Source organism: Pogona vitticeps, chromosome 1, assembly GCF_051106095.1.
Source record: "Pogona vitticeps strain Pit_001003342236 chromosome 1, PviZW2.1, whole genome shotgun sequence".
Lineage (NCBI taxonomy): Eukaryota > Metazoa > Chordata > Lepidosauria > Squamata > Agamidae > Pogona > Pogona vitticeps.
The window spans coordinates 52060485-52086871 of NC_135783.1; the positions used below are offsets into that span (position 1 = coordinate 52060485).

General features: G+C 40.7%; 1 long non-coding RNA gene across 1 annotated transcript; it reads left to right on the top strand.

The window, feature by feature from the left end:
• The first annotated feature begins 11910 nt into the window (after nucleotides 1-11910).
• Nucleotides 11911-19508, top strand: LOC144585863 (uncharacterized). The gene is made up of 2 exons (XR_013540454.1): nucleotides 11911-12039; nucleotides 19337-19508. It is a non-coding gene; the product is annotated as an uncharacterized LOC144585863 (long non-coding RNA).
• Nucleotides 19509-26387: the final 6879 nt, after the last annotated feature.

Consider the following 26387-nt stretch of genomic DNA (forward strand, 5'->3'; position numbering starts at 1 on the left):
TTGGAAAAGTGACCTTTTGTTCTATCGCTCCCCAAATCCTCTGGCCATCAAACCTGATGTCTATGCTAGCTTTGTGATTTCAGAAGCTGTAATATTAAAAAAAAACAAAAAACTAAAAAACATTTCCAACCTGTGTTTGTTCATCCAAACAATGCTTTGGAAATAGTTAGTTTACCCTGGATTTCTGCAAAGTTCCAGCTAGTATGCATACAATAAAGGTTCCCCTTGACATTCAGTCCAGTCGTGTCCAATTCTAGGGCACAGTGCTCATCCCCGCCTCCAAGCCATAGAGCCAGCGTTTGTCTGTAGACAGTTTCCGTGGTCACATGGCCAGCACGACTAGACAAGGAAAGTCTTTACCTTTCCACCGAGGTGGTACCTATTTATCTACTTGCATTTTACATACTTTCAAATGGCTAGGTTGGTGGGAGCTGGGACAAACGACAGGAGCTTACTCTGTCAAGTGGATTCGATCCTATGATTGCTGGTCTTCTGACCTTGCAGCACAGAGGTTTCCATGGTTTAACTCACAGCGCCTCACTACAACCCCCCCATAGCTGTAGAGCGCAATGGTAGGGCGTCTAATGCCACATTTGCTCTAGCACCCATAAACCTTCTAGAAACCCTTGGGTGAAGTCCTGCTAGGCACAAGATCAAAAAATATTTTCCATCCCATCTTTTTAGGAGAATTAGCTCCCCTCTCTGCACTTCAGCTGTTAGTTCTCCACTCTTCTAATAAAATTTGGAAAGTGGCAGCTGTCCATTCGAAGCTATTATCATAGCTCCAGACTACAGAGTCATTAGTTGCTTCAGGAAGAACAGGTTTTACCTTGCTGGAAGCCCAAAAGCAATCCAATTGTAAACCTTCTGAATGTTATACTTCTGGAAAATATGGTTTGCTTGTTTTGTCATTTCCACCAAAAGCACATTGTTGCTACAGCACAGGGCTGGATTCAGTTTTATATTTGAAGAACAGAAATGTGTTTGGAGGTGGGTGACTACAGAGTTCACACCAGGAACCTGGCATTATGCATTCCACCCTTCAGGATCTTCCTTTAGTGTTCAGAGGTGACAGCTGTCATTTTTGGCCAATATACAATGGCATAAAAGATCAGTCATGTTGCTATAAATGAATTATTTGTTTGCAGTAGTTGGAAACCAATGTGGAGAATGGCCAAACCAATATCACACAGGACAGGCTTCTAAAAATACCCGATTGATATGATAGCATCTCTCAAATATCTCCAAACCGATGTGTGTATACAGAACCTTGTACCGAATGACCTCCAAAACTGGAAAAGTAATGCAATAGGTAAGTGTCACTCAGGCTTCAGTCCTGTATCCACCTACAGTGGTGCCTCGCTTAACGGCGATAATCCATTCCATGAAAATCGCCGTTAAGCGAAAACATCATAAAGCCAAAAAAAAAAACCCATTGAAACACTTTGAAACCCCTTCAATGCATTCCAGTGGGGTCAAAACTCACCATCCAGCGAAGATCCTCCATAGGGCAGCCGTTTTCTCTGCCTGTCTTGCAAGGATTCCGTCCCAGAAAACAGCGGGGAGCCATTTTGTTTACCCGGTGGCCATTTTGAAACCGCCAATCAGCTGTTTTAAAATCGTCATTTTGCGAAGAATCAGTTCCCGAAGCAGGGAACCGATCATCACAAAGCGAAAAAAACCCATTTAGACCATCGTTTTGCGATCACAATTGCGATCGCAAAAAGATCGTCGTAATGCGGTTTTGTCATAATGCGGGGCAATCATAAAGTGAGGCATCACTGTATCTGGGTGTAAGCCGGCTGATTCAGTGGGACCTTTGAGTAGGTCTGTGTAGTACTGAGCAGTTGAACAGAAGAAGATCCCAGCTGGCTGAGCTCAGAAGACCTATTTAATCCACTCTTCTGTTCCCCCGATAGTTAGTTAGATGCCTCCAGAAAGCTCACAAACAAGACACGAGGGCAAGACACTTTCTATGTCTTTTCCTCCTAAGTAAGAGACCAGATAACAGTGAGCTCCTGTAGTTTTTCCCCCAATGAGCTTTTAAGACTTTCCATATTTGTGGAAATGAATGGACTCAGCCTATATATGTTGTTCTTTGAGAGACACCCAAGTATATCTCAATGGAGCTGACAGCCTACTCAGTCTGCAATCCTGTTCATCAGAGTTGAGGAATTATCTCCAGCTCAAGAGCTGAAATGACTCTTGGCGAGCATGTCTGCAGCTGAATGCCCATGGCCAGAAGCTGCCTACAGCCTGTAAAGTGCTTTGCTTTCCCAGCCATAGGTCTTTCACAAAAAATAAAAAATCTGAAACAGTTTTGCTCACCCTACATCTTTCTTGACAGGAACAACAAAAGGAGATTGAAGAGATGGTGGTTCAGTTGGAATCCAGCTTCCTTCTCTCCTTTCTTTTCCTGTGTGGGTCTACTTCAGGAATACTGGCTGAGGGCCTGTCTTCCCCACCTCTGCTTTAGACCTGCCACTTAAAGGTTGGAAGTTGTGAGGAGGAAACACAGCTAAAGCTCTGGCTTCAGCACAAAGCCTTAAATTTCTTCATTGTCAATGTTAATGTCTGTTCTGCTGGCGCGAGCAGTGTCACCATGGTGGAATGCTTTTGCCCTCTTCCCGTGAGATGTATGAATTGCATCAGGCTACTCGGAGGAGGAAGGAGGGGAGGGTCAACTTAAAGATGCTCCCACATGTGTTCAGCCTCTTTCCAAGGCTTTCTTCCCACCCACCCTCCCTTTAAGCCAGTGTGAGCTTGGCTGGTTGCCCTCTTATGGGGGCTGGATAGGAATTTTTGTCCTACTACTGGAACTGGCCATATTGACCGTGGGGATTTTTTTTTTGCCTATCCCACACTGGTATGGTAGGTTTTGTGACAACAGTTTGAGATATTCTATTGGTCACACGATAGGTAGTGTGGAAAGAACAAGGATCAGAGAGTGCCCTTAGGGATTGACCAGTTCCCCAGTGCTTATTAACTCTGGAGCCAACAGGACATGCCTTCATTCAGGAGATCTGGATTCTGTTGTCATCAATATGCAGATGACACACAGCCCATTCACTCTCCTTTTCTTGTCTGCAAGTGATGTAGTACAGATCCTTGAATGTTAAGGGTAGCAATAACGGACTGGATATGTGCTAATAACCTGAAACTCCATCCAGATAAGAGGATATCATATTGTTGGGAAGATCATCAGACCATAGAAGGAGATTTACCTGGTCACACTCCCCCTGAAATATCGGGTTTGCAGTTTGAACCCAGCTTTTTGTATGGAGGCACAAATATCTGCTGTAACCAGGAGAGCTTTTTATCAGCTTCAGTTGATTGCCCAGCTGTGCCCTTCCTGGGGGGAAAAATGCCTACCAACAATGGTTCATGTGTTGGTAATCTCCAAAATTCTGTATCACTTTCTATGGAGGGCTGCCCTTGAAGTCAGTATGGAAACTTCAGTCAATCCAAAATGCAATGGCCAGATCGAACACAGGTACCAACAGATTTGAAGACATATCTCCACCCTTGGCACATCTCCATTAGCTTCCTGCTAGTTTCTGTGACCAATTCAAGGTACCGGTCATCACTTATAAAGCCCTAAATGGTTTAGGGCCTCCATATCTGTTGGAACTTCTCTTCTGCAAAACAGTTACCCATCCCACATATTCTTCGCATTCTATTATGTTAAAAAAGCTAACACCTAAGGTAATGCCCCAAAGAAGGAATGAGGCTGTTTTGGTTGTGGCCCCATTCCTCTGTGAACAAGTTTCCGTCTATATTTAAGAAAAGAGTTAAAACAGAATTATTTACAGCTGATTTTTATTTGTGCTTTTTACCTAAGATTCTCAAAGTTGTTTGAATTTGTTTATTTATTTAAAGTTAGGTTCAGTTATTTACAGTGGTTTTATTGATTCTACGATATTTATTCATATATTGTTTTGTATTTTTTCTAAAGTAGTTTAGTATAAACTGTCCAGAGAGTGCTTGCACTGTGGTGTGGTATAAAAGTTGAAACAATATACACATGCATAATATATCATACATACATACATACATACATACATACATACATACATACATACATACATACATACATACATACATACATACATACATACATACATACATACATACATACATACATACATACATACGTATTAAGCCTCTTGTTTAGACCAAAGTGTCTGAACAGGAGTGGATTTATCTTCAACATGTTTTGTTATCTTTAACATGGAGCAAAAAAAAAAAAACAGAGTTACTCATTCATTCACCTTCCAGACTTTTTGAGCTAATCAACAGTGAAGTGGCTTCTCATTATCAACTCTTTGTCACCCTTCACTAGTCTCATCATGTCTAAAGATGCATTGACTCCAGCTTTTTATTTCAGAAATAGAAAATAAATAAGAAACATACTCAAGAAAGAATTATAAATTGGGGTGTATATTTTCCTTTATTAAAATTTGTGAAATTAACTAATTTAAATTTCATACGGTCCAGTGACTTAGGTAGGATGAGCAGCTCTTTCTATTAACAGCATTTTTATTGAACAATGGATAAATTAACAATACCCAGATTAAAACAGTACTTTATGAGGCACACTGGGTTTGAATGTCATCTCTATCAAAACAGTAATTCCTGAAGTTTTTGTATTCCCTTTTATTTTATTTCATCTTTTACCAATATTCTTTGCTGAACTGCCCTGATAGAAGACAATCCATGGATGGGGAGCACAGATCACCATTTTTTGTTTCAATTTGTGCTCCTCCTTGACTTCTGTCTTCATTTGGGTTCGTGCAAATTTAATCCTTGAGTAAAGAAATAATTTTACCTGAACTGTGCATGCTGGCAACTGAAACAGGGCACAGACAGACCAGTTGCTGCAGGACAGTAATGGACTTGATAACATATCATTGTTCCACTTACGTTTTATTTGTTCATATATTTTTAATTGTGGTGCCAGGGGACCTGGGTTGAAATCCTCACTTGGAGATTAAGATAATTGGATTACCTTGGCCACTTGCACTTTCTCAGCTGGACCATCCTTACTTGGTTGTTATTACAATACAGTTACAATTACTTATACAGTGGTGCCTCGCTTAACGATTACCTCATTAAACGACAAATCCACTTTACGATGGTTTTTTTGCAATTGCTGTTGCAATCGCAAAATGATGCTCCTATGGGGAAAATTCGCTTCACAATGATCAGTTCCCTGCTTTGGGAACTGATTCTTCGCATTACGACGATCTAAAAACAGCTGATCGTTGGGTTTCAAAATGGACACCTGCTGCGCAAAATGGCTCCCCGCTGTGTTAAGGATGGATTCCTTGCTATACAGGCACCAGAAAATGGCCACCCTATGGAGGATCTTCGCTGCACAATGAGGTTTTACCCCTTTGAAACGCATTGAACAGTTTTCAATGCATTTCAATGGGTTTTTTAATTTCGCTTGACGACGATTTCGTTTAACAGTGATTTTAACGGAATGTATTATCATCGTCAAGCGAGGCACCACTGTAGTACTATCTTCTTGCCGTCCTATAGTAACATCTTACATATATTGCTTTTACAATGTATTTTATATGTTTTTAAAATAAACCTTTTCAGGATTTTTATTATATTATGTGGTACATAATAGTATAATCCTTTATTGACCAATTTATTTAATTTATTTTGATTTAAGGTGATAACATACTCTTCATTTTCCAGGCCAAAAGCAAAATAAAGGCCATTAAGGTCATTGAAACATAGCACTTAGTCTTTAGGGTGCCAAAATGTTTTTGTCATCTCTTTTTCTTTCTTTCTTTCTTTCTTTCTTTCTTTTCTTTCTTTCTTTCTTTCTTTCTTTCTTTCTTTCTTTCTTTCTTTCTTTCTTTCTTTCTTTCTTTCTTTCTTTCTTTCTTTCTTTCTTTCTTTCTTTCTTTCTTTCTTTCTTTCTTTCTTTCTTCCTTCCTTCCTTCCTTCCTTCCTTCCTTCCTTCCTTCCTTCCTTCCTTCCTTCCTTCCTTCCTTCCTTCCTTCCTTCCTTCCTTTATTTATTTATTTATTTATTTATTTATTTATTTATTTCTATTTATTTAGTTATTTAACTTGAGTGCTAGCACAGACTACATTTTCTAAAACTCATCTCCTAGAAGCCCCACACTGTGTCTCAAATCAATATAATGCATGCATAAAATGCATACAAAATAATATAATATCGTAGAGCTGGACACTAGGTCCATGATATTTGATTCACTTGTTGCTTCTTCCATCTTCTAGAGGATGAAATTGCTAGCAATGCAAGTGAAGAATTTGTTGGACTTTATATTCTTGGCAAAGTTGCAGTTTCAAGTGATACCACAGTAGCCTTTGTCTCTCATTACTGCTAGATGCATCCTCTTTGACTATTTGTTAATCAAGTCAAGGACAGCAATGTCCAGGTCTTTAGCCTTGTGTAGAGGTCTGTTGTGCCCCCTCTCACCTTTATTTATTACTCCAATGCTCTTCAGCAGCCTTTGAGATTCCAAATCTTGCAGGTGTACACAAACTTTGTATATAATATAATCTCACCTTCCTTCTCGTTTATTCAAATACATTCTAGTGCTGAGCCTTATCCCACCTGGTTTTAGTAATGCCTGTTAAATAATATTTGCCTGCTTTATTATGAGTTCAAGTTGATCCTACTTTGTTTTCCCATACTTGGAAGCCATGAGTCATTCCCTCCAGCTGCTTCCTTGCTATTTTTCACATCCATGGGTGGGTTCTTTCATCACCACCCCAGTTTCTGATGCATCGTTAAACACTTGTTCCCATTCTATTCACTTTCTGCCTGATACTTGTTACTTATTTTTATTATTTATATTCTATTCACATGTGTTTGAGGGACGTGGTGGCGCTGTGGGTTAAACCGCTGTAAGGTCTGTAGATCTTCAGCTGTAAGATCGAATCCACGTGATGGAGTGAGCGCCCGTCGCTTGTCCCAGCTCCCGCCAACCTAGCAGTTCGAAAGCATGCGAATGCGAGTAGATAAATAGAGATCACCTTGGTGGGAGGGTAATAGTGTTCTGTTTCTAAGTTGCACTGGCCATGTGACCACGGAAGATTGTCTTCGGACAAATGCTGACTCTATGGCTTGGAAACAGGGATGAGCACCGCCCCCTAGAGTCGAACACAAATGGACAAAAATTGTCAAGGGGAACCTTTACCTTTACCACATGTGTTTGTGTGTATATGCTAGCATTTAGTAGATACTAAGTCTTCATCATGCAACATTAGATGGAGAACCTAGTAATAAGCATTAACATTAAAATGCATGGAAGGGAAAATTATCTTAACCTGTCATCTGAATGATAAGGGGAACATTTTGCGGAAAGGAAATCCACAATAGGAATTCAGTATAACCACTGGGATGGCTCATTGTCTGGCAATGAGATACTTCCAACATGTAGAAATATATTTAATAGGCAAGGTAGTTGCTTTGATGTCAGTGTAATGCAACATAAGCTACAGATCCCAGCTAATAAAGCAATCAATTTCTTCCCTGTAGGCTTTCTGTCATTAGCTAACTGGGGATCCACCCCACAGTTGAATGGGATTAGTTCTCACCTTGCCTGAGAGAATCCTGCTTGTGAATATATGTGTCAGGCACTTGATTTCTGTGATCAACCCATAAAAATTAATTTGCAAAATACAAGGCAGAACTATTGGGGGGGGGGGGAGAAATCAGAAAGAGAGTGAGATTTATGGAACCAATAATGATTAACGGATGCCAATAGACATGTTCCAAACATAGAACACCTTGTTACAGAAACCACATTTTACAATGAGATCAGGGGAAACAGAATATAGCAGACATCTGGAAATCAATACAAAAAGCCATTACTAACAGGATTTTTTTTAAAATAATAGAAATTGCTTAAGGGCTGTGCAAGCCAATACATACAGGTACAAAAAATGAGTCAGATTTTATTTGTTCAAAATTGACTAAGTTTATTTCACATGCAATTTTGGAGACAAAGAGGCACTCAAACAAGCATTTGTGCTGTAGCTCAACTTGGCAGTGTTAAATAATGTGTTTAATAATGGGCACAATCCACCAGGGATCAATCCCAGAATCCACTGCAGCGCACAAACAACACTTCCATTTCTATCATGATAATTGTACTGATTTCCCTATTCTGTCAATACCATTGTCCACTCCACTTCAGCCAATGGCTCTCCAGAGGACATGAAGGTGGCAGTTGGTTTTTAGAGGCAATGGAAACTGGTGCTTCCGCAAACAGCACTATCAGCAAGATCTGTTTTTCAGATGATTTCCACAACTGTCCTGGTAGCAATTCCTAGAATACAGAACATGTAAGGAAAGAGAAAACAACAAGCAGGGTGCAATTCACTGAATTAAATCCTGTTATTGTTATTATATCCCACCATATAACTTATGGTGACCCTATGAATGAGCAATCTCCAAAATGTCCTGCCTTCAACAGCCCTGCTCAACTCTTGGAGTCAGTCCATTTCTTATTTTGTCCTCTTTTCCTGCTACTTTCCAGCTTTCCCAGTTTTATTGTATATTTGGGAGGATTCTGTATTCTCATTATATTAGATGAAACGTTTGAAATCTACAGACCTTTTTCAACTGAAGTGAATGAAGCTAGTATGATACACATTTTGAAAATATTTATGGGGTGTGTTTTGTGTGTGCTACAAATGCTGGCTTCCAACACTTTCCTAAGAGTGAAAGAAATTCACGATCAGTTTGTGGCCTAGTGTGCTGCCTTGAAATTTCTTCTTGAGTGTTGGACCTTCCATTGTCTCCATAGGGAGAGGTATGTTGAACTGGTTGCCTCAGTCTCCTCCAGAAAAGAAATCCTAACACAGAGTTCACTGGTCATTAAATTGCATTATAACACACCAAAATGGACAGATCCATTTTGGACAGAAGCAAAAAGGCTTGTAAGTCAGTGTAGGGTCAGTCCAAAAAGGCAGGTAAGTAGTGCAGGATCGTGACTGTTGGGACAAGTTAGCAAGCATAAAGTAGAGCCTTGTCACATCTAAGTGGAAAGCATCTCAAAACAAAGGTAGAAGCCCACCCCAGGGTTCATGAGACATGGTGAGCCCCTGAAAGACTTCCAGCATTGTCCTCCTTCACACAATCATAAGGGCTGGTGTCATCCTGGACTTAGGTGGCTCTAGAGATGACAAAACGTACCTTCTCCCTCTTTCTGTGTCTTCTCTGCTCCTTCCGGGTTCTTCTGTTGGCAGATCTTAACTTCAGACCTCTTGAGAACAAACAGCAGATTTCTACGCTCTGAAGAGGCTTCTGCCTATCCCTAACCCCCTGCAACTAGCATGTCTGAATTAGAATTGCACTTAAGCCACTGTCCAGAATCTTACTGGTGTTCAATAAGATCTGTGTAACTTGCCATAGCTAATTTCATCTAATTGATTAGGTGTCAGGCACATCTTGATTGCACACCTGGGGACATGGTCAATTGCACAACCATGATATGTCCTGGCTCATGAGTTAGCCACAAATACGGGATGTTATGCAAACCTTTAAAAATCCATAGGATTCTAGTTATTATTTCCTGTCACTGATTCTTACGCCTGGAAGAAAGAGCTAACAAAGAGCACTGATGTATTCCTTCATCTTCTTTGCCCCAAACCCCTGAAATTGAAATGTCTTGATAAAACCTGCTGCTATGATTAGAGGTTAGAGCTGCTTAGTCCTTTCCCTCCCGTTTTCTTGCATTTCCCCCACATGGACAGTCAATTGGGATGGGAATAGCAATATATAAATATTTTGCTGTCATTGATAACGTCGCTGAGAAACAGACCCAGGTTTCATCAGCGCAACGACTAATTGCCCCACCCCACGGAGGAGCGAAACTTCTCTCAGTCTCTCAAGAGGCTCAAAAGAGTGGGAAGACCACCTCAGATATAAAAGGGGGAGTCCTCCTGGCTAACCGTCTCTTCTTTCTCAGGCACCCGCCCGCCCGCCTGCCCTATTTCTAGTGTGTGTTTTACTGGTTGCCTTTTGGGGCTGGATAGGAATTTTTGACCTTCATCATGATTGGCTCTGGGATGGGAGGATTTTCCGCCTATCCCACACTAGTAAGGGTTGTTGGCAATTGTAGGGTGAAATTTTGGTCACACTATCGGGTAGTGCGGAAAAACAGGTATTTCTCGGTGAGTCTCAATTTTAACATCATGTAAGCTAACAGCGCATCGGACTTCCCAGGGCTGCAAATCATGCGATTCAGCTCCTGGGCGGGAAAGATGCGCTGGATCACTTCCAGACCAACAGTCATCGATTAAAGATGGTTCGAGGTCTGGGGGTGTTTCAGTAGTGGCCTGCCGGGTTTCTGCTGTAATGAAGACCACGAAAACCTGGGGCTGGGGGACTCGCCTGTATGATGATGGATTTATCTGTTTCCGCACTACTGCAGCCCCCCCCCCCCATTGCTAATTGATTGGCAAATATCTCTTTGGAATGATTAATAAAGTGTGGCCCATGATTTAATCTGTACTTATTTTGTCTCGGCTCTTTATTCCGGGTTTGGGGGGCAAATAGCCTTGCAAAAAAAAACATGCTCCAAATATGAATTCCATACATCTTTAAAATTATTAGACTTTATAACTCCTCTTCTTATTTTCATGTCACATGTTCTCTAGTTGTGACTTGCTATTGGATTTCAGCCGCTGTGTGGCCAGTCCACTGATAATTCCTTGGAAGGGATCAAATATGGATTTAGTCTGTTTCGGAGGAGCTCTTCTTCCGATTGGGCATTTGTTGAAAATCTCAAAATGCATTCAAATTCAGTTCGCTGGTTCATCTGAAATCCACAAAAAACATTTTTTTTGTACATTTCCAATAATCTAATAACCGACACTCTCAAAGAAACACTAACCACTGTTGGATTTTTATGTTTGTTTTCTATTTCATGTACTTTAGAGAGTTAGCAATCCCACTAGCTGAGCATGTAAATAATCCTCAATAATCTTTCAGTGGGAAAATATTGTTGCTGATTACTGCCTCGGAGGAAAGGAAAGTCATGTGGGAGGATAAAGTAATAAGACTAGAGCTCCGATAAGATTTTTCTCCTCTAAGCACTGCCTTATGATATGTGCTGCTCATTTTATATATTTTATGTATGATTGTTTAAAATAAAAAGAGTGTAGACCATTATTGCATGAGCCTATTGGAAGTGACTTTGTCATTCTTCATTATGCTCTACTAGTACTGCTTCAGGTAAGTGCATGATTCCTATTGTATCATTGCCTTTGAGGTGGTTTGTAAGAGGATTCAGAATGGGTCTATCAATATCATATGCACTCAAGTGCACTTTCTGTCTCACAAGGATATCGGTAGCTTTGATAGGTTCCTATTCAAAACAGTCACCAAAATCTTGCAAGATTAAATACTGTAGTATAACTTGAAGGTGTTTAAAACTGTAACATCATATAACCAAACCTTTCTTTCTAAGTCTTGGTTCCAATATTTTTGTCTTGATGTTTCACATTTCCACAAAGAGAGTTGGAAGGAAGGAAGGAAGGAAGGAAGGAAGGAAGGAAGGAAGGAAGGAAGGAAGGAAGGAGCGAGCTCCTACATCCCTAAAGTTGTTACGCATCCAGTTCCTGGGTTTAATTCTGGAGCATATTTCAGCTCACTCCATCCCAGTGTGGATGCATGTCTTTGTCAAGGTTGGAAATGCTATTCTTTCCACTCACTTTGGGCCAAAGTTCTCCACACACCTTAAAAGTGAACAGAAGAAGATTATGAATCCTTGGCCATGAACTGGTATTTTTTGATATCATTGAGGCTGTCCTAGCTTAAGAATGGTTCTGGGGCCATTTGAGGGATTCAGTAAGCCTCTGTTCATCCTTCATCCGTATTGTTCCTTTATGCTTCTTTTTTTCCCAGCAGAGTTCATACTGGACCTGCCTATCACTATGTAACAACTCATTCACTAGGGATGTGTACTGGCATTGGAAAGAACTTCCCAAATGGGGTGGAGCAACTACAAGGCAGTTCAAGAAACCCCCCAGTCACCCTCAGGTAAGTCCTGACACCCCTACAAATCACTGAACCAGTGTGTTGAGCATTAGAAATGTTGAAGTTTTGGAGCTAATAACTTGGTCCCAGATGCCAAAGCAAAAGAAAGAAGTGCCTTACCACAAGGATATGGACAGCTGGAGCCCCAGTGAAAGCCAGAATCTCTCCTGGAAATTCCACTTGCTGAACCCTTGAGGAAGACCGTCTTCATTGAACTGTCTTCATTGGACTTTATATATTTCTGTCCACCCAAATAAGTGGCCATTTCACATTCAGACATAGCAAAAGAAGGATGCTACATTACTTAGTAGCCTGGCTACTAAACATTTTCTTTCATTTAGGTAGCTAGGTGTGTTGAGTCTACATTACACTTAGGAAAGAGTAGCCAAAATCTGGTTGTATAGCATAAGCAGGGTTGTAGGTTTTAGTCCATTCGTTGTTGGTAAATAAAGAGCCCCGGCTGCAGTTTTGAAGGTACATGCTGGCTTGGAACATGTGTACATGGCCCATGTGGGTGTGTGAGACACATGTGGGTGTGTGAGACATCAAACTGCCACTGAATGATGCAATGCCTCACCTTTCCCAGTGTGGTGGAGGAATGGCAACAATCAGGAACATGTTGCTAAATTCAAGACTGTTGCTGCTGCTGCTGTCCTGAGACCCGGAAAGGAATGAATGAATGAAGTTAATCCACAAACAGTATGAATGCGTATGAATGGAACTCCTAAACTGAAGCCCCATTCATACCAATGTTTTCTCTCCTTCATCCATTTCAAAACAACAAAGCTTAATTTTTATCTATGTTTTGTGTGTGTGTTTAGTCGTTTAGTCGTGTCCGACTCTTCGTGACCCCATGGACCAGAGCACGCCAGGCCCTCCTGTCTTCTACTGCCTCCCGGAGTTGTGTCAGGTTCATGTTGGTTGCTTCGCAGACACTGTCCAGCCATCTCATCCTCGGTCGTCCCCTTCTCCTCTTGCCATCACACTTTCCCAACATCAGGGTCTTTTCCAGGGAGTCTTTTCTTCTCATTAGATGGCCAAAGTACTGGAGCCTCAGCTTCAGGATCTGTCCTTCCAGTGAAGGACAGATTTTAATTAGTTTTAATTAGTTCTAAACTGAATGCAAATGCCTTGACTGAAACCCTCCCCCTGACGACAGATCTGATGGCATGGACAGAGCCAATGGCTGAAGCTGTGATCCAGAACAGAGCTCTTCCAAACTCTGGCATGAACCTATTCTTAATGCTTTCTTTCTTTCTTTCTTTCTTTCTTTCTTTTCTTTCTTTCTTTTCTTTCTTTCTTTCTTTCTTTCTTTCTTTATTTATTTATTTATTTATTTATTTATTTATTTATTTATTTACTTATTTACTTACTTACTCACTTACTTACTTACTTACTTACTTATTTATTTATTTATTTATTTATTTATTTATTTATTTATTTATTTATTTATTTATTTATTTATTTATTGAATTTGTACCCCACACCATCTGGCAACCAGGCCACTCTAGGCAGCTAACAACAGTAGAAACAACAATATTAAAACACGATAAAAATAAATAAATTAGTACAAGCCAAATAGGATAAATCAAAACAGACAGCAATAAAGGTGGTAAAAAGGGTGATGGAGAGGATGACAAAATGGATGCTAAAAGAGAGGCTGAAATCTTCTCTGATGGAAGAGCCAAGTCTTCAATGCTCATTTAAACCCATCCAGCAAGGATGCCAGGTGGATCTCAATGAGCAGGTTGTTCCATAGGTGGGGAGCGATGGCCGAGAAGGCCCAGTTTCTTGTTCTTTCCCTCCGGGCCTCCTTCAGGGTCAAGATCCTCAAGCACCCTGCCTGTGAGGAATGGGTATTACAGACAGATCTGGCTGGGAGCAGGCGTTCTGATAGGTACCAACATCCTAAACCGTTTAGGGCTTTGAATGTTATCATCATAACCTTGAAGTCATTGCGGAAATGAATCAGTAGACAATGAAGGGCAGCCAGAGTGGGGGAGATATGCTGAAATTTCTTCACCTCAGTTATCAATCTGGCTGCCGAATTTTGGACCAGTTGAAATCTCCGCAACAGCCTCAAGGTGTAGCCCCACATAGACAGCACTGCAGTAGTCTATTCTTGAGATTACGAGGGCATGAATCAGCATCATGAGTGCCCCCACATCTACATAGGGACACAGCTGGGCAATCCTCTGAAGATGGAAATGGGCTGCCCGGACCACAGATGCCACCTGGGTTTCCATGGTGAGATCCAGGTCCAGGAAGATGTCCAAGCTGCGAACCGCACTCTTTGTGAGACAAGTCACTCCCCCAAAGGAGAGGGAGTTTCCCAACCCACTGATGCCAGGGCTGCCCACATGCAACATTTCTGTCTTATCCTGATTCAACCTCAGTCCATTTGCCCTCATCCACTCCAGAACGGTCCCCAAGCAGCATTCAAGGGTTGGAACGACATCCACTGCAGTTGGAAGAAAGGAGAGGTAGAGCTGGGTTTCATCAGCATACTGGGCCCCACAACTCCAGATGACCTCACCCAGCGGCCTCATATAGATATTAAATAGCATTAGCGAGATGATTGACCCCAGAAGAACCCCACAATTGATGATCCACAGGGTAGAAGTCATTTCACCAAGCTACACTCTCTGGGGACGGTCCTCCAAGAAGGAACGGAGCCACATCAAAGCGAGGCCACCGATTTCCAACTCAGAGAGCCGCCCCAGGAGGATACTGTGGTCTATAGTTATCAAAGGCTGCTGAGATATTGAGGAGGACCAACAAGGACATATTGCCCCTGTCGGCCTCCTGCAGGGTGACCAATGCTGTTTCTGTACCATGGCAGGAAACCTGACAGGAAAGGATCAAGGGCATCAGTTTCCTCCACGAGGCCTGGAGCTGATCAGCCACCACTCTCTCAATCACTTTGCTCAAGAAAGAAACATTGGCAATGGATCTATAATTCCCAATTTTGTCCACTGCCAAATTAAGTTTCTTTCAAATGAGCCTAATGAGTGTCTCCTTGAGGGCAAGCCGGAGCCATGCCCTCCTGGAGACACCCATTAATTATTGTGGTGGCAATAACTGTTGTTACCGGCTTGGCTGCTTTGATGAGCCAGGCTGGACAAGGGTCTAAAGAGGAAGTGATGGCATGACAGCACGCAAGCACCCTATCCACCTCATTGGACATCACAGGTTGAAAGCAAGTTAACCTCACCGGGCAAGACGATGCACTGGACGTCTCTGCTTGATCTACTGTCTGTAAAAGGGGATCAAGGTCCTAGTGGATGGCCTCCACTTTAGATTTTAAAAATGCCACAAATTGGTCACAGGAAATACTAGAGGGAGGCCTATCATTGTGGCCAACTCCAGATAGATTGCGTACTCTAAAGTTCTGCCTGCTGGTTGTGAGCTTCGCTTATCCAGTCAGCAAAGAATGCTCTTCTAGCAATCTTTACCCTAGCTAGGTAAAGGTTAGATGCAATCCTGGCAGTTTTTAGATTAATTTCCGTCGAGGCCCTTCTCCAAATTCTCTCTAGCCATCTCCGATTATGCTTCATGGCCCTCAGCTGCTGGTTAAACCAGGGGGCTAGTCGGGCTCAATGTCAGAGAGGCCTTTTAGGCGCAATCATGTCGACTATCCTGGTGGCAGCGGTATACCAGCCATCCACCAGAGCATTGACAGGAGTGCCAACCAAGTCAGCCAGAATCCTCTACATGGTATCTTGAAATCCATCAGGATCCAGTAACCTGTGGGGGCGGACCATCTTAATGGGTCCAAGCTCCCTGTAGGAGGGAAGTGCCACTGAGAGGCTGCATTTAATTAGGCAGTGATCTGACCATGACAAGGGGGCTGAGCACACACTCTCTGCTCAGCAGCAAAGACCAGATGGCCGCTCACATGGGTAGAACCACTGACTTGGAAGCCGGAAACCTCGGCCCCATGTGAATGTTGAAGACCCCAAGAACAAATAGTCTAGGGGACCTCAACATCTACACGGAGAAGCAATCTACCAGCTCCAGCAGGGACTGCGCTGGATCGCAGGGAGTACAATCCAGGGAGTATGCCAGCACAATCCTGAAGCTACCCCTGGCCCCAAATGACACGTGGATGGCCTCTAGACCTGGGCTTGCCACTGCAGAGAGCCTAGCAGCCTCAAAGATGTCCTTATAAACATCTTAAGGTTGAAAGGTTTTTGATGCCAAAGATATATAACTAAAAATGCAGTGTGCCAGTTATTTGATATCTGTCTTAATGATTCTGAAACCACAGAAAGAAAGAGAAAGAGAAAAATGACAGCAATCCAGTAAATGGATACAACTGCTCCACAGCACTGATTGTGAGAGCCAGGGCTGCTCAATTTCAGCCTATGAAGCCAGAGAAAAATTATAGTACTCATAAAAGAACTTTGTAGGAATTTTGACTGAAAAGTAAAATGCAGTGCATCTTTGTATTTTATAGGTCTCCATCCCCTCACACAAGATCAGATCTTCACACTAAAATTGAAATCCATAAATCTGTACTATAATGTTTAGCAGTCAACAATGCCAAATGCTCATGCAGTTCCTATAACAATAAGAGCTTGAGACCACAGCAAACTCAGTTCCACTAAGATCCGATTACAGTATATGGATATGAATATATCCCATTTGTCAAGACTTCTATGACAGTAGAATAAGGATTACAGAAGCTTTAGACACAGATCAACTTCCATGCATCTCATTCACAATTGATGCACGTATGCTAGTCTAGTTTCCATCTCTGTGTAAACTGATTTGTAATTCTGGATTCCACTTACTGGCCAGAGTACGAGGGGTGCTGATAAGTATTGAGACTTTCCCAGAAAAAATTGAGCTAGTAAGCTGCAACTGCCACACTATTCTACATATTCCCCCATGAAGTCAATGCACTTGTGACATCCATCCTGAAGCTTCTTAAGTCCCTGCAAATAAAATTCTTCCAACTGCTGGTGTAACCACTCATTTCCAGCATTAGTTGCCTCCAGAACACTCCCAAATCATTGTCCCTTTAGGTGTTTTTTGAGTTTGGGGAACAGATGATAATCAGAAGGAGCCAGGCTGGGAGAATAGGGTGGATTGGGCATCACTTGAAAGACTAAGGACATCAGTTTTGCCATTGTTTCACCTGCAGTGTGTGACGAGGCATTGTCATGCAACAGGATGACACCTTTGGAGAGCTTTCCTCAATGCTTTCCCTTGATGTTTTGCCTCAACTTCGTCAATGAAGCACAGTAATATTTTGCATTGATGGTTGAACCCTATTGGAGGTAGTCCACCAGCAGAACTCCCTTCTTATCCCAAAAAACTCTTGCCATTTGCTTCTGCACTGACCTTTGCACTCGGAACTTCTTTGGCCTGGGGGAACCACTGTGCCTCCATTCCTTAGACTGTTCCTTTGTCTCAGGATCATAACAGTAGACCCATGTCTCATCTCCAGTTACCAGTTTGCCCAGGAAATCTGACTCATTTCTTGCAAAATGTTCCAAAACAGCCACCGATGACTCCACACGTTTCCTCTTTCGTTTGGCTGTCAAAAGTTTGGAGATCCACTTAGCTGTCAGCTTTCTCATTTCCAAGTCATTGTGGATAATGGCACCAATTCTCTCACTTGATATTCTCAGATATGTAGCAATACCTTTGGCTGATATTCGGCAGTCCTCCATGATTATGTCATGGGTGGCTTTCACATTTGCAGGCAGAGACAGAAACAGGCCTTCCACTGGGTTTCTCACTTACAATACCGAATGGCCAGTTTAAAAATTGACAACCCAACTTTTAGCTGTTGCATAGGAAGGACCACTGTCACCCATAGTTTGTGACATTTCATCATGGATCTGCTTTGCACCTTTCCCTTGGAGAAACAGTATCTTGATTATGGTCCTATGCTCTTCCACATTGAACTTTTCTGAAGGTGCTGCCATGTTCACTTTGGACCTGAACATGAAAGATAAGTTAAAACCATAGGTAGTTGATTTTTGCACTGTTGAATACAGACGAATTGGCCAATACACCCTGCAGTTTATAGCTTCCTAGCTCATTTTTTTTTTCTGGAAAAGGCTCAATACTTATCAGCAGCTCCTCATATTAGTACATGAAAGCACGCAAGTTGTTCTATATACATTGTCTTCCATTGTTTTTTGTTATGTGCTATATGCCAATTTATGGTGACTCTAAGAATTACTGACCTCCACATTAATAGCCCTGCTCAAGCTAAAGTGATTGAGTCAATCTATCTTCTTTACTTAGCATTATTCCACTGCATATATTGCCTTCTCATCTCTCCCCTGCCCCAATGTTGATGAACACCTTAACACTGTGATGCAGGTTGAAAGCATCACAGAAGCTGAGATCAATGCCTTGAGGATGCTAAAATTCCATCCAAAAGCTCAAGTGGAATGGTCAGAGGTAAGAACCCAGTGTAAGATGTATCCATTCTCTTCGGGAATTAATGGCTGCATCAGCAGAAGAGAACTTATGGTTGCAAGGATTATAGCATCAGAGAAATTCAACAGCACCACCTTGGATTCTCTTAGCATCAGCCATGAGGACACTTGAGGAGACCGTGCCTCCCAGCTGACTTTGTAACCTGAGTCTGGATTCACCTCTTACAAGATGAATCAGCATGGACATCTACCATAAATTTTGGAACATTATGCACATTCTTGAGTTTATTGTTTTATCCTATATTGTAAGCTGCCTAGAGTGGACGAGCAGTCCATATAGGCGGGGTATAAATCAAATAAACAAACAAACAAACAAACAAACTTTTTTTTCTGCAATATCCATAAAAGGATGATGCACAGCCTGAGGAAGTGGAATTTTACCCATGAAAGTTTGCAACTTGTGTAATTTTTTTTTTTGTCTTTCGATAAAGGTATCACATAACTGTTCCCTCTGCACTGAGATATCGTGACATTCATGCCATAAATTAGGGCTGGGAGAGTCTGCTTTCATAAAGAATTATGAAACTGCAAGTTATGGAAGGTTTGTAAATATTTCATTGTGAAAGAGAAAGCTCAGCTGTTTTTTAAAAATAATGACTGATGTTTTCATGTTATCCAAAGTGTTTCCAATGTTATGAGTGAAATTAGTGTAGATATTCATGGGAGAAGGAGATGCCAATCACCTTGGCCTCTACAGAATGCAAATGGGGAGAAAAACACCTATTACAAAGGCAGATAATGAAGGCCATAATGGGAAAAAACAAAAAAAAATGCAGGGCTTTATGATGAGAGGCTGCCAAATTTCCCATTACAGCTAACAATTTTGATTATTTCCTTAGAAATGGCTGAGAGATGAGTGTGTCTCTGAAAACTGGAAATGACAAAGCAAGGCACTTTCTGGGGAAGGGGCACCGTTGTAAAATGAAGTCAGCATACCAATTGTCAGCAAGAAAATCTCATCACTTGTTTATTAGCAAGAATGGCTTTGAGAACATTGCTGGAACAAATAAATCTCAGTTTTCCAGTGGCAAATGGTAATCTGGCATTTGATGTTTCTGATTTTCTTCTCTGCTGATTTTTGACTTGTTCTCATTTTCCTTTTGGGTATATTTATCTATTTTTTCAACCCAGGCAATGAAGGGAAAAATTAATTCATTAATTAAGAAGGACTATAAACTGGTACCATAGCATACATTGTGCACAGGAGATTGTAAACATTTAATGGTAGTTAAATATTTAACTAACATTTTCAGTTAAAAATCTCATAGCATAACAAAGCTAGGAAAAATCTTTCACTGAGACCAGAATTATACACATTTATCATGAAATAAATTTATTTATTTATTTATTACCCCACCTTTGCCCTTAAAAAGGACCCAAGGTGGCTTACATCGCTAAAAGGCAATATTAAAGCTAACAACAGTGAGTATACAAATACTGAAAAGGATCAAACAAATACCATACTAAAAACATAACACCCAAATAATTCAACGCAAGCCAATTATAAACCTCACTCAGGCAGCCAGTGACTCGAGGAATGCTTGCATGACGAGAAAGTTCTCCACTTGCTTGTAGAAGAGCAGCAAAGATGGGTCCAGCCTAGACTCCTGTGAGAGGGAGTTCCAAAGTCTGGGAGCAGCACCAGAGAAGAGCAGTTCTCTTACAAGAAATGGATTCCTATAATTACTGGGAAAAGCATACCACTGTCTTCAATAGAGAGCATATCTACACTCCAGAGTCATAGCAATCAGATACCACTTTAACTGCCATGGCTTCATATTCCAGAATCTTTGTAGTTTGGTTAGATACATTGTGTGGTGTTAGTGGACAGAGTAATAATATACTAGGACTCAGGACACCTGGGTTCAAATGTCTGCTTGGCCATGGAAACTCACCAGGGATGAGGAAGGTGGAATTGGGGGGAAAAACACTCCTTGAATATCTTCCCTACCTTGAAAGCCCTATTAGTATTGTTCTAAATCAGTTCCAACTTGACAGCATGTAACACTCCAAATGTACACTGAAGTCTCCAATAAAGAGCTCTAATTCACTCCAGAGTTGTTTTGTGTGGGTGTGAGTACGAGAAAAGGAGTGTATGTGTGTGCCTGTGTATGCATGTGCACAGTTGGACACAAAATGTGCAATTGGAAACTGTGTGCAGCTGGAGAAATAGAGAAAAAATCTGTCACATTATGCATACCTGTTAATTAGGAACTAAACTGATAGTCTGTCTCATGTAAATCAGTTTGTATAAGGAACTTAAATCAAGCTGTCAAAAAGCATATTAAAGGACATCTATTTGGCTAGAATCTCTTCTTCTTTTCTTCTTTGCCTTCTTCTTCACCAATAGTAAAAATCATCAGACCCTACGGACTGAAGTATAACAGGCATTAAAGAAACACTCAGCCTGAAAATTTGTGTTTGGCTTTTTGGGGTGGGAAGGAACTGATAGGACATATTCTACAGGTGGAAAAATCTGCTTTAAAAGAACAAAACCCTGTTCACCCCACTGAACTACAGCCAAGAGTTTCTCATCAAACTAAATTCTAGGAGTTGCCTCAGAGATATCAGAGTTAAAGCGGTATCATACAGCTATACCAGTGCAGTGCAGATAAACCGTGTGTGATAAGTAGGTTCAAAAATTCTAAGGGAAAAGAGTAATGGATACTGTTCTGGTAAACGCAGGAGTGGAATGACTCATCTAGTGGAGTGGATGAAAGCCAGCTGGGCACCTAGCGCCAGTGCATACTGGTGAATGGGATGCACTGAGGTCTTTGAATAGACTATGAAGTGGTGTTGGAAGATCTAAGGATAATTTACAGAAATGGGGATATTTACAGTATCTGCTGAACTAACAACATGTGAGTGCAGAGAAAACCAAACCGTTCAACATTACTTTCAATGCTCCTTATATCCTATAATATACATGGGAGATCTTCTCATGGGAACAAAAAAAAATACAGTTGATAAATAACAATTTTGGTTGAAAATGGTTTAATTAATTTTTAAAAAACATAATTAATCATATACGGCTGTATTTCATGTGTACATTCTTTTAAGGTTTTTTAAAAGTGAAAACTATTACAAGGCTCTAACATGAATAAATAAATGAACCAAAATACCATGAAATGTCCTTTTAAGTACAAACAGGGAGGAGATACCTGTTGTTTGGGAGGTTCAGCTGTACCTAAGTCACATTCTCTTGTTCCGATGGTAGAATTCATAGAAGTAGGTGACCACTTTCAGAGACACCAAGATAAGGATGGAATAAAAGTCAAATAAACAAATAAGGCATAATGTTTAACAACTCTCTGAAATGCCTTGTACCTTGTATTTTCTGCAGCTTGTTGAAAATGAATATGTATAGAAAGAATTAAAAAAAATGTCCCTGAAATTTTGTTGAAATATTTGGCGAGACAAAAATAGGTTTTTTCAGAGGAATGGCCTGAACAGTGTTTCCCCAATATCCACTCCTGGGGACTGGGTTCATGTTTGAAGTTCATACACAATGGACATGTCATGCAATATGCTTCCTGTGATTTTTCAGTATTGTATCAGTGTGTGTGGCTTGTGGTTTTTCCTACAAAATGATGACATTTCCCCACCAACCATTTTCCTTCAAAAAATGAGAGAATGCTGATTAGATACATTTACAAAGCCTCTTCCTTCCCTGCTAGGCCTGAAATACAGACTTTTTGTGAGGAAAGAAAAGTAATTCTGTTCAAGGTGTAATAGAAAGGCTGTCTTCAGACGCAGGCAAGTTTATGTGGACTGGAGGATCCTAAAAGACACTAATTTAATGCATAAGAAGCTCCATTTTCACTGGACCAGAGAGTGCAATCAATTAGTAGTGAAATACGCGGTTTCATGAGGGACTATTCAAAGGCCTAATGGAAATGGAGACGAAAGAGATGGGACCAAACAAGACTACAGAGAGTGAGTTAAGGCTTGCATGGAAAAGATAAGGAAAGCAAATTACAGAATAAGAAATTGCTGGCTGCAAGCACTAAAGAAGAAAGTCTTTACCAATTATGTGATGGGAAATGGGGGGCAAAGGGAGAGAATCCTGGCTCATATACAGGGTATATAGGTTTTCTTCCATTAAATGGAAGCTCCATCAGTGCCAGCACCTGGTGAACATAGCCCCCAGTGACAGTATCCACAAGGACTATAGGCTTACTCCATTCCATAAGATCTTTCACAGGAGAGACTACAAAGTCTGTATATTAAGTAAACACTAGATAAGGAAAAGTCCTGGAGAATGGTGTATGAAAGAAGATACAGAAAGAAGACAGGAAGAAACCCTGTGGGCCTCACTAGATGATACACTGGCCCCATATGTAGAAACTGTGCTCCCTCAAGTGGCAAAATGGTGCAATTGTGAAATTACATTAAAATAGAATGTCCTATTGGAATTATCATTGAACCATAAGCAATGGCTTCCTTTCTTCTAATTGCAGAGACACATAAGAACAATGAGATCATGATGCATAGGATAAAGCATTGTAAGAGCAGGAAAGATAAGACTGGTGTTTCTTCTAAAGCCTAAGGTCTTCTGTTTTTTTACAAATCTGTAGATGATGCCACACATACCCCTCATCAACACAATCACAAAACTGAAGGCAAAAGACATGTAAGCATATCTGCTAGGACATTTTCCTGCAGAAAATTTTCCTTTAAGATAAACATTTTTGCATTGGTAAAGAAACTTTTTTCAAAATGTGTTAGGGGATAAACCCATTCATATATCTGTATTTGTACCAAGCTAGCCAGGAAAATTATGAGTAATATTGTGTCAGAAATATATATATTAATAATTATCTTGATCAGAGGACTTTCTTCCCTTTTAGGGTTCACATTGCAAAAATTATTTTTTATTTTCAAAAGCATTCTCTCATTTTGAATGGAAAGCAACCCAGTCATTTCAAAAGATGAGTGTTTTCTTTTTTTAACATGAAAAACAAGGAGGGAAATAAATTGCAGCATCAGTACTATCCATTCTGTCCTGCTGCCATCATATGCCACTGTGTATAGCTTGTTACTGGCTGCAACAATATCCAGCAAATGTTAATTCTGAGAGATGATCTGAGATCAGTGGTGTTTGAAGTCTGTTTCTATCTGACTGTGTGATACTGTTAGTAGGGCATGAGGAGGAGACATAATTGTAATTATTGTGCAGCACAGCAAATCAATATTCTACAAGGCAATTCTAAAAATGAGGACAGCCCAAACAAAAAATTGTAACTTTGAAACTGGACTTTAGCTCAGCAGTTAATTTGGTACAGATGCAGAAGGCAGTCTGTTCTTGCTCTGTGCCAAATTTGGGGACATTTGGGAAAAGGAGTTTTGAGTTACTACTTTTAAAAAGTAAAACTGTTCTCTCCATGCAGAAATAGGTAATGCTAAATATTCCCAGATTTAAAATAGTTTATATAAATTTAAAAGAACAATTTTGCTTAACTTGAAAGAGAATGAATTGTTCCATCACCTTTCTTATTTGAAAGGAATCCAGGCTGCAGGGGTGGAAATACTGATCCTCCCAAAGGGGCTTTTAAAAGGGCAAAACAGCCACTTTGTTATAAGACTGAGCATGGGTGGAACATGCTTACCAGGAAGTATGCCCATACACTGTTGCAGTTTTGTAGGGAAGGGAGATCTTTGGAGGGCAATGAAAGGTCACTGAAACAGTCAAAAGACATGGTTGTCTTTGAAGAGTCAAGAAAAATAGGCCTGCTTCAAAGAAAGTAATGGAGTGACAGTCCTCCAGAAATGGGGACATTTTGCCATGTTTTCAAGGAATTAGCATACAATTTCGTAAAGCATATTCAAATTATTTCTGCATTTTAAAAAGCAAGAGCGATTATGTTTGTCCCAGCCTTGAATGCTTTCAAGTAAACATTCTTTCAGGATTTCTAAAACCAGGCACCTGGCAGTCCTCAAAGAGGAAATTATCTCCAGGTCTTGGGCAGTCTGAACTTTTGAACCAGTCAATCATGACTAGAGATGAGGGTATTCATATACAAATACAAATACCCCGCACAGGAGGACATAACGAGGATCCAGCCCCATGGCTCCAGAGATTGTGTTCGGCCACTCTTTGACCTAGCAAAGAGGCTTGTCATCCTGCCTCTTGCCAGGAGTGGTGAGCCAATCACAATCTCCAGAACCATTGGAAGGCTCTGTGGAGGTCACGGCAGTGGTGGAATGGTGAGTGGACCATCCGACCCCATGGGCCTGGACCCTCATTATGTCCACCTGTCCGGGGGGTATTAATATTCATATATGAATACCCCATCTTTAGTCATGACCCAAATTAGCCCTCAGGAGGAGAGCTTTTTAACTCCTTCCAGGCCAAACATGGATTCATCCTGGCCAAACATGGATTCATCCTAGCAAAGAGATTCTATATCTTGTGAAAATATTTTAAAAGATATTTTAAAAAGAATAGCGAACAAACACTGTAAACCTCACTAATTTAAGATGTGAAAATAATGTTTTTTGATTCATGGTTTATGGTTAGGGATGGTCTTACTTGATGTTAACAGAGCATTTATGACTATATCCTGGCATTTTCTCGTCCATTCCACCCACTGCGCTACTTTGTTTGGATTTTTTTTTAAAACCCTCCAGAGATGTTATGTGCCATCCAGTCATTTCTGATGTGTGATGACTATATTTGTTTGTTTGTTTGTTTGTTTGTTTGTTTGTTTGTTTGTTTAACTTATATGCCGCCCACACTACCCAAAGGTCTCTGGGTGACTGATATGAGGTCATGACTTCCGATATGTCATGTCATCAACAGCTGTTCTCAGATCTTGCAAAACAACAGCATCTCATAGGTTGTTCTCTCTTTCTCCTGCCACCTGCCCCACTTTCCACAGCAATATCGCCTTCTCTGGTCAGTTTTGTAACATGTGCATGGTAGGACAGCCTCAGTTTACTCATTCTTGTTCTAGCAAGAGTTCAGACTTGACTTGATTGAGCACCCACTTTTCTGCCATTCTGACTATCCATTGTATCAGTTAGGCTCTCCTCCACCACATTTCAAAAAAGCTGATTTTTTCTTTCTGCACTCTCTTTCTTTCACATAGTATATATGATTTTGACCATACTTCCCAGTGACAATCTTTGTGAATTCCAATCTCTTCCTTTTATTATTATCATTATATCAAAAGGAGAGGGGGTATTTTTTGGAAAACATGCATACAACACATTCTTAGAGTTTTTTCTTTCTCACATCACCTAACTTAAAGAAGGAATTTGGAAATTGGAAGATAGCTTTCTAGTCTGCATTCTGCAGAGTGGGTGTGGCAGCTACCTGAGACAATTTACCTGAGAAGTTAAATAATGTATGTGTTTCTCCATTATATGTATTGCACTCACATACTTTTTCATCTCTGCTTCATTATGTCCAAAACAGCCCTTCAAAATATTTTGGCATACAAGAATTAAACCCACATCACAGCTGTTGTTGCTTCTCCAACAAGCATAGTACAGATAATGTCCTCATCTGCTGAGATAATCTAGCCATTGGTAATTCGACATGAAGGAAGTTTCTGTTGGAATTTGTGAGTAGTGTATGCATTCATAAACTTCTGTTTTAAAAAGCCAGTATATTAAATTCTTTAAATAATAATAAAAAAACCCTCCGGTTCATGAATGTGGAATATAGTGCCTCTGTAGCTATGATTCACTTCAGGAAATGGTCCAATATTGCTGCAGGAATAAAAGGATGCCAAGATTTATACATTGGTGTTGACACCACTAACAGCAGCAGACAAGATTGTCTGCTGCTTACCCTCTTGTTCTAACTACCATTCTCAAAAAACAGCCCTGACAATTTCTTTGTATTTGTGTGAGAAGTGATTAACTAATGAAAATCGCAGTCAG